The sequence below is a fragment of the Felis catus genome, chromosome B1 (assembly GCF_018350175.1).
Source record: "Felis catus isolate Fca126 chromosome B1, F.catus_Fca126_mat1.0, whole genome shotgun sequence".
Classification (NCBI taxonomy): Eukaryota; Metazoa; Chordata; class Mammalia; order Carnivora; family Felidae; genus Felis; species Felis catus.
The window spans coordinates 11,917,248-11,926,070 of NC_058371.1; the positions used below are offsets into that span (position 1 = coordinate 11,917,248).

The following is an 8,823-nucleotide window of genomic DNA, read 5'->3' on the forward strand; positions in this document are numbered from 1 at the left end:
CTCACTTTGTCCCCATTTCAGTTTACTCTGATGGGGATCTTCGAGGCCTGGAAAGTACATGTGATGCTCAGCGCTATTTCCATGCACTGAGCAGTAACCCAGTGGGGATGGCAAATGTGGACAGGAGAAATGTAAACCATTTTATTCTGAGCAGCTTTTTTGTGATTCTAATGGTTTTCAGTGTTACTCAGATGACTTCTGAGAAGTTAACGCCCATCCATCTTAGGTCAAAAACTACATTTAGAGAGATCAATGATGCATAATAGCCCTGCTGCTTAGCAGGGTGAATTCTCATTCTCAAAAATCTACAGCCTGAAAAGTCATCCCGGAGCACTTAAAAGAGCTTCCAAAAATCGACAGTGTGTCTATGATATTATGTGAAGCATGCTCAGAGATGTGTTGTACTAAAGCAGAGTGATACGCGTGTTTGGAAAAAAAAAAAAGTTGACAATAGTCATGCTAGTGAATGTTTTTAGTCCTTTTACAAAAATAATTGAAAGCGTTTTATTGCACGGGCTTTATCCTAACATTTTACACAAAGACAGAATCTTTTTTTGAGCCAGGTCATTAGAGTTTTTAGGGTATGGAGAGCAAGAAGGAAAATTTCCCTGTCCTTGATTTCTTAACTCACCCCTCTTTCCCAAGCCAGTCTATCCATATGTCTGTGCGGAGGCTGTTTTGCTTTACAAAGTGGTAGCTACTCTAATGAACTTGAAGCAACAGCTTGGGGTGATAGATAATGTCTTATTCGTGCTTCATACTCCAGCAGCGTCTCCACACTGTAGTCACCAGGGTAGTGTGAAATAGCCTTGCCTGTTGTGGTAGGAGCAGGTGGGGCTCTGAGGTGGAGAGGCCACACTGCTGATGAGGGTGATTCCCCTACTTACTCATCCCAACTGGAAATCGTCCGACAGTCTTCATAAGCCTCTTGGGGTGCATATCAAGAATAAGAATGTGTCTAGGAAGATTTTTATAAAATAATAGTATGGAAGTTTCTGTATGTTAGGATTATAAACTCCCTCCTACTTTGCAGTGTAAAATTTGCCCTTTTATGATATAGCAGTGTTACGTTCAAAGTTTGGTCTTTAAATTTCTTAATTGCCTTTCCACTCACTCCACCAATGGGCAATGTCCTTTGATCTTCAAATGGCATTTTAATTTGTATCATTCCAGTAGATTCTAAAGCATGGAGACTGTTGATGGAGAACTCCCTTTCTAACCTTATAAAATCAATGTATTGTTCCCTTTTAAGTAGAACTTTGACAGTCTACTTAGACCTGGTGTTAACTCCACCTCACTCTTTTTTGATAAAGAAACCCAGGCAGGCTAGTTTCACGTCTCCAACCTAAAAGCTACTTTCTATGCATGGTTCACATATATACACATTACCTTTTTAGGGGGGTGATCATGCATGCTTTAATTCCATTAGATTTTTTATTACAGTTTTAATATCCACTGCCAGAGAGAATTTGGCATTTTGAAGCTCTGTGAGTCATTCAAGTGTAACAAGGATGTAGTACATTGTTTAAATGAGTTTGGTTAGGCATTGTGTCTTGTCCCCAGATTAATCTTTTGGTACTTGCACGGTCGTAAACAACATTTGAAAGTCCTTTTTATCTGCATATCCAAACCTAAAATGAGGTGATAACAAGTACCCACTGATCGTGGCCTAACTAGATGTTCCCTTTGCGATGTAATTGTCAAAACACACGTCACCAGGCGTGTTGATTGTCTTCTGTGTGAGTCTGAGATGCCCACACACTGATTCCTTATCCCCACCAACCCCAGATCATTTGAAGTACATAGGTTTGGCGGCATCTGGGTGGCTCAGTTGGTTGAATGTCCGACTTCAGCTCAGATCATGATCATGATCTCAGAGTTCATGAGTCGAGTCCTGCATCGCTGCTGTCAGCATGGAGCCCACTTTGGATCCTCTGTCCCCATCTCTTGGGGACACTTGTGTGCTGTCTCATAACCAAACAAAACCCTTAAAGTAAGAAGTACATAGGTTTTACTTTGTGACTTTTGGCTTTGGGTTGTGTGACTTGTGAGTTTCTTGAGGACAGGGCACCGGTCTTCCTAGGGATCTAGCACAAATCCTGGTGGGAACACACATTGTTGACTGAGACAATGAATGCCTAGTAAAGTGATTATAAGTTATTTGCTACTGTTTCCTACCTTCCTGGTCTTTCTTTCAGGTCTTTCTGTGCGTCTAGGAAGCTAAGTGTTTCAGGATCAGGTGTGCACATTGAGGAAAGCAGCTTTCTTGCAGTGATGTTAAGAAAAATGAAGTCTGCAATTTTTTTTCACATCCAAACACAAAAGGCTTTCACCAAAAAATAGTGGGTCTCTGTTAACACAGTACCTCAAAGTAAATAAATCAAAGAAAGTGGACTTTACCGTTCAAATTGTAGTAAAACAATTATGCCTAACGAATAAACCACAGTAAATAAATTAGGGATCTGATCTGAAGGGGGTTTGTATGTTGCACTGCTTAAGATCATACTGCAGTGACTTTGAGTTTTGGTGTTTTCTGGGACCTGTTGAAGTGTTTCTTTTCAAACAAGGTCTATTTTTATAATACTGTCCCAAATGTTGTCTTTAAGAAGCCGTGTTATCAACAAATGCATTTTCACAAAGCATAGCATTTTATGGGATTTGAAGGAAGAATGAGAAGACATTCATAAAAGCAATACACAGTTGGAGATCCAGATTTCGTGTTCAGATGTTAAGCGTGATGAATCTACAGGCAGATATATCATTAGGAACAGCGGCTCGTGGCTCAATGTGGCATAAGTAAGTGGCAGAAGGGATCATTACAGAACAAAAATTAAGAATGTAGGTTTTGCGGAATCTAAGTTTTTTCCCCCCTCATACATTGAAGCAATTAATACATGAGCTATAAAGCAGGAAAGGGTAAAATGCTATGTATGGAATAAGTACTATGTGTTATGCTTAGTATTGTGTATTATCAGTTTTAGCTCCTAAACTTCAAGGTTCTACACATAGGTAATTTTCACCAAAGGACGCTGAGGCTCAGGGAGTTTGAATAACTTGCTTAAGATGACAGGTACTGAGTGGCAAAGCTAGGATTTGCCTGATGCCTTTGTTCATGATGTTTCCAGTACTTGGCAAAGCTCAAACAAATCAATACCGGGAGTATTGCCACAATCTGAGAAGTGGTGAAGTTTTTCTCATAGAAGGGTAGCCTTCATTAAGCTTTTACAAAGAACAAAATGCCTTGTCAGAAGCAACAAGCATAAATTCCTATCAACAATAAAAACAACCGTGAAACTAAAAGCATTTTTCTGTGGAAAGTATAGCAAAACAATAAAATACTTGAGACTACAGTCTGGGAAAGAGCCAGTGAACTTGACCAGTTGCAGATCTCTGGTGACTCTCAGGAGAACAGCCTTGGTGGAGGGTTTGACATGTACTAAATACTGAAGTAAAGGAATAAGAATAGCCACTGTGTTTACGTTCTAACCACATACCAGGAGCTGCTCGAAGCTTATGATCTCATGGATACTTTTGGCTCTGAATTATTAGGTTCATTTTACAGATGAGGACACGGACCCAGGGAGGTCAAGGAATCGCCCAAAAGCAGCCAGCTAGTCAGTGTCAGAACTGTGAGGGATTTACAGATGGCCTAAATACAAATCAACGATTTTGAACAATATTATGCTTGCCTCCCTAAGGGATCATGGAATAATGAGGCAGGGAATCTAAGAGGTGATCTAAATGATGGAAAGAAATATCTGGGTAGGAAGTGGGGGGGCAGGGAGTGGGAGAGACACGGGGAAGGACATGATATGGAAGAAAAAAGGGTTTGCTTCATTTTCTGAGAGTTAGGATTGGAGTATGGAAGAGTTGATGCCCTGCATAGGGCAAAAACGTGGAGACAGGGAAAGAAACATGTCTAACCCACATGCTCTATCCTCTCTCCCTACTGCTGTGCTGGGTCCTTTATTTATGCCCTCCTTTGCTTGTCTGACCCTGTCATGGCTGCTCTCCCTACCAGAAACACTCATCCGCTCTGCATAGTTAACCCCAGGTTTCAGCTATGTCTGGTATTTCTGTATGTGGTGTCCCTGACTGTGGAAAAACTTTGGCTGATGTCTACAAAGGTGAGTAAAATACATACAGAGGAAAAATCACTAAATGAGAACCTTTTCTTTTCCTGCAGCATCATGAATAAAGGAGAATTTTCTCCTCTAAGAGATTTGAGTCTTGATCTCTGTATCGTTCAGCAGGCAAATTTACTGGCACAGGGATGTACCCATTGTCCTGAGAAGAGGGGTGAGGGTACGTGTCTTTTTGGCACAGTGAGGCCCGGACTACGTTGGCAGGTGACTTTCTGAAGCAGAACATGGGTGTATCTATGGATCTGACCACTGTGAAGAAATTCTGGCTATGTTAAAATGGAGATGATACTCCAGACCAGTGCTTCTCAAATATTGATGCGATTCACCTAGAAATCTTGTAAAGTACAGATTCTGACTAAGTCTGAAATAAATTCTTGAGATTTTGCGATTGAAATAGCTTTGTAGATGATGTATGTCTTATCCACTCGGGTTGCTATAAAAATGGACCATAAGCTGGGTCACTGAAACATTAATCTCTCACAGTTCTAGAGGCTGGGAAGTCCAAGGGCAGGGCACTGGCAGGTTTGGTGTCAGACGAGGACCCTCTTCCTACTCCAGATGGTTGTCTTCCTGCTGAGTCCTCACGTGGTGGGAGGAACCCCAGAGCGCTGTCATGTCTCTTTTTTTTATTAAAAAAAATTGTTTAACATTTATTTATTTCTGAAACAGAGACAGAGCATGAACGGGGGAGGGTCAGAGAGAGAGGGAGACATGGAATCTGAAGCAGGCTCCAGGCTCTGAGCTGTCAGCACAGAGCCCAACACGGGGCTCGAACTCACAGACCGCAAGATCATGACCTGAGCCGAAGTCAGACGCCTAACCGACTGAGCCACCCAGGCGCCCCATGTCATGTCTTCTTACAACGGCACGACTCCCAGCCATTAGGGCTCTACACTGATGACCTCATCATCTCCTAAGCTCCACTTCCAAATACCAACACTGTGGGGTTAGAATGTCAACATAGGATTTAGGGGGACACGCTCAGTACGTAACAAGGCCCAAAGGTGCTAATCCTCCGAGAACACTTGATTTGTTTGCAAGGCCACGGAGAGCATTTCTCTACTTCATGTACCTTAAATGTCCCCTTCTGATGGAGATCCCCTGGGTAGCAGTCCACACTAGCTCCTCCTAAGCCATCAGTGAGGCCTCTGTCTCTTGGGTGCAAACTACTCCTCCAGGGCTGATTCTGCATCTCTCTTCCCCTCACCACACTGCGTGACATCGCACAGGTAGCTTGGTGATGGTTGTGGCGTGGGTGCTTACACCATTGGAAATCAGCAGATGCCCCCCATAAACACTTTGCTTAATAGTTTATTCTCTGTTAGAATCGTATGCCTATTTTGAGGCGTAAAACCATTTTAATTCAAAGGATTGCCTTCCGATGTATTTAATCCCCACAACATGATGTTAATTTATGAGAATTTGTGAAATACAACGTCCAGGTGGCCGAACGGCTTTTATTTTCAAAGGTTTCTAGGCTGAGGAGTAGGCTGAGGGAAGCGCTATCCTCATTTTCTGTAACTTGGGTTATTCACAACATGCCATGCTTGATAGAAAGGCTACAACGAATTATTAGTGGAGCAGAATTTTGAACCTCATCTGGAAGGGACCTTATTGTACTTGGGCCTGTGTTTCCTAATATATGCAGTAAGGACCATTGCTGCAAGTACTTTATTTTCAAAAGGGCAACTGCATGGCCACAATAAAATGTCATTTCACTGGCAAAATGTGCACGGGGCTAAAACCACCCAACTTGCAAACACCAGTATGAACCTGGGATTGATGTAGCAAGTTGTTGAGAAGTATGTGGCCTGCCTCAAGAGGTCTCACTGGATTGGGGTTAAGGTTGGTGCCAGTAGACAGAAAAGCCCCACTCAAATAAATAAACGTGATGTTTCTATAGAGGGGGTAAGCTAAAGAGATGCATGAGGTAGGAAGCCCAGTGAGGTGATTGCTTACCAGGTAAAAGAAGCTGCTACAAAAAAAAATCGCTGAAACTAACTTAAGGCTAAGTGGCGGAGTGGTTACTATCAAGGGACTTGGGCTCAGCGATCACAGATGGAGTGTGAAGCAGCATAAATCCCATGAGATCTTGTAGGACCTGCTTTGGAATAGAAAAAATGATCTTCACTGAGTGTTTCTTTCTCTACCTGCTCCTCTGTCTGCTCTAATAAATGTGCTTAGACGTAGTGAAATTATTCTGGGGATGGGCAGTAGATGGCATGCAGGTGGAAAGATGGGGAGGGCCATTGTTAATTAATAAATGGATAATAACTCTGAAGGTTGGCTCAGCATTTACGATGCTCATGGGGGAAAAACAGCAAGACCCTTGTAAAATCTCAAAGTGTTAATGTAAGTCTTTTTTGAAGAATGACTTTACCATCATGGTTATTTCATTATCCACCTTCATTGAAACAAAAGTCAATTTTGAATTATTACTAGGAGATTGAGCAGGAGTTTGAAATATTTTATCACCTGGGTAAAACATCAGAACGTATACTGAGCTTGTAAACAACATTTTGTCTATAACAATTCACAAGGCTAATTTTCGTGTGTGATTTCCAACGGAGACAGATCTAAGCCTTGTGGAAAATATCTTAACTGGCTCGTGTAAGTAACAGGCATTGCAAATTTGGGATTTGCTGTCAGCTTTTGTTCTTCTTTAGCAATCACTATAGTTAAGACACATTATATGATTTTCAAAGCATTAGGGAAGGCAGCAAACTGCAATAAAATTAAAAGTGGACTGAGTCAGGGCTTGGCATTGTTCCATCTAGGATCTAACACTGACTTGTCATAAGAGACATTGACGAGTCCTTGAAAATACCTGGGCCTCTGTCTCCTAACATCTAAGAAGAGGATGTCTCTATTAGAAGGTCTCTACGGATTTTCTGGTGCCATCATTATTCTCAGGCTTGGAAATGGAAACATCTTTCGCAACTAATGTGACATCGCTTTGAGGTTCCTTACAAAGAAGACTGGTATGGCATATAATCTAATCTTCCTTTATTTCCATTTCTGGGTCCTGAAAAGTGGCAGCATAGCGTGGTGTCAATAAGATGGGTAAAGCTGAAAAAAATGGGGTGGGCTCACAGGAAACCAAAGAAGGGGGAAAGTTGTGGTTAGTGATCCATCCACAGACCAGTGTTACAGATGAAGTTCACTCTGTGTTTAGGAAACACAGACCAGCCTGAAACTCATTGCACGACGCAATTGCCATTGTCTGAGATACTATGAAGATAATTCTTCTATTAAATTGAAAACATCCATAGGGTATTCTTAGAGTAATAAGATAATATCTAAATTTGAATTAGAACAGTGGTCCCCTCAGTAGGAGATGGTGGTGTACTTTGGTACCCCCCATTTGGTTACATATGGGGACTTTTATGATTATCAAGAATGGGGTAGTGGTAATGCCATGTGGTATGTAGAAGCCATGGGTGCTGCCAGACATCCCACAGTTTACAAGACCACCCTCTCAAGAAAGAATTACCCGTCTCAAAATGTCACTAGTGCGAAGATCAAGATATCCTGAATTAAGAGAATCTTCCAAAATCAGCCAACCAAGAGCACTGATTCAAATGAGTAAATGCTTAGGCTCCTGGGTGAGTCAGTCAGTTAAGCATCCAACTGTTGATCTCAGCTCAGGTCTTGATCTCAGGATCGTGATTTCAAGTCCCACACTGGGCTCTGCACTGGGTGTGGAGTATATTTAGTGCTTTTTAATTCCACAACACAGATGGGGAAACTGATTAGGCACTGAAACATCAGATAGAACATGGAGTTGAAATGACAACTTGAACATAGTCTTCTGGCCCCCAGTTCAGTTTCCTCCTTGTAGTTGCTCAAAATTTGGTCAGCAGGACAGGGAATTAGAACCAACTATAATGATGTAAAAGCAAAATCAAAACCTCTGTCTACCGTCCCCCACTCAACACTACTGAGCTAGGGAACCAGAATCTTACCAAGCAAAGGGGAGTGAGTATCTGCATTTTCAGAAGGTCCCTTGTGTTTGTAATGTGCATGGATATTTGGGCAACCCTGTACCACACTGGATGCTTACTGCGCACCAAGAATTATCCGTGGTACTGAAAAGAAGTGACAATAAATATATAGAGGAGAATTAGAGGTACAGAGAGGTTCTTTTTTTTTCTTTCATGTCTTTTTTTTCAAATTTAATTTTTAGTTTTTTTAATTTACATCCAAATTAGTTAGCATATAGTGCAACAATGATTTCAGGAGTAGATTCCTTAGTGCCCATTACCCATTTAGCCCAAATGTCCATCAATAGATGAATGGATAAAGAAGATGTGGTAGATATATACAATGGAGTATTACTCAGCAATCAAAAAGAATGAAATCTTGCCATTTGCAACCACGTGGATGGAACTGGAGGGTATTATGCTAAGTGAAATTAGAGAAAGACAAAACTCATATGACTTCACTCATATGAGGACTTTTAAGAGAAAACACAGACGAACATAAGGGAAACAGGTTCTTAAATGATGGTCCGTGGTCCTACAGAAAGGTTCAAAATATGAAATTATCCAAAACTCTGAGTCATGCCTATAACTATTTAAAATTAAAAAAATAGCTTAAAGAGGCTGTATATTAGCTGTGCATCTCCCAGACATGTGCCAAAAGTCGAACAGCCATCAAAGGAGGTGCGCTCAGGGCT

The 8,823-nt window shown here is 41.4% G+C and overlaps 1 long non-coding RNA gene across 1 annotated transcript in view; it reads left to right on the plus strand.

Moving 5' to 3' along the window:
- Positions 1-4,848, plus strand: part of LOC111560086 — a 673,456-nt gene extending 668,608 nt beyond the window's left edge. Inside the window, exon 10 of the long non-coding RNA XR_002741596.2 lies at positions 4,187-4,848. This is a non-coding gene — a long non-coding RNA (uncharacterized LOC111560086). The remainder of the gene's footprint in view (positions 1-4,186) is intronic.
- Positions 4,849-8,823: the final 3,975 nt, after the last annotated feature.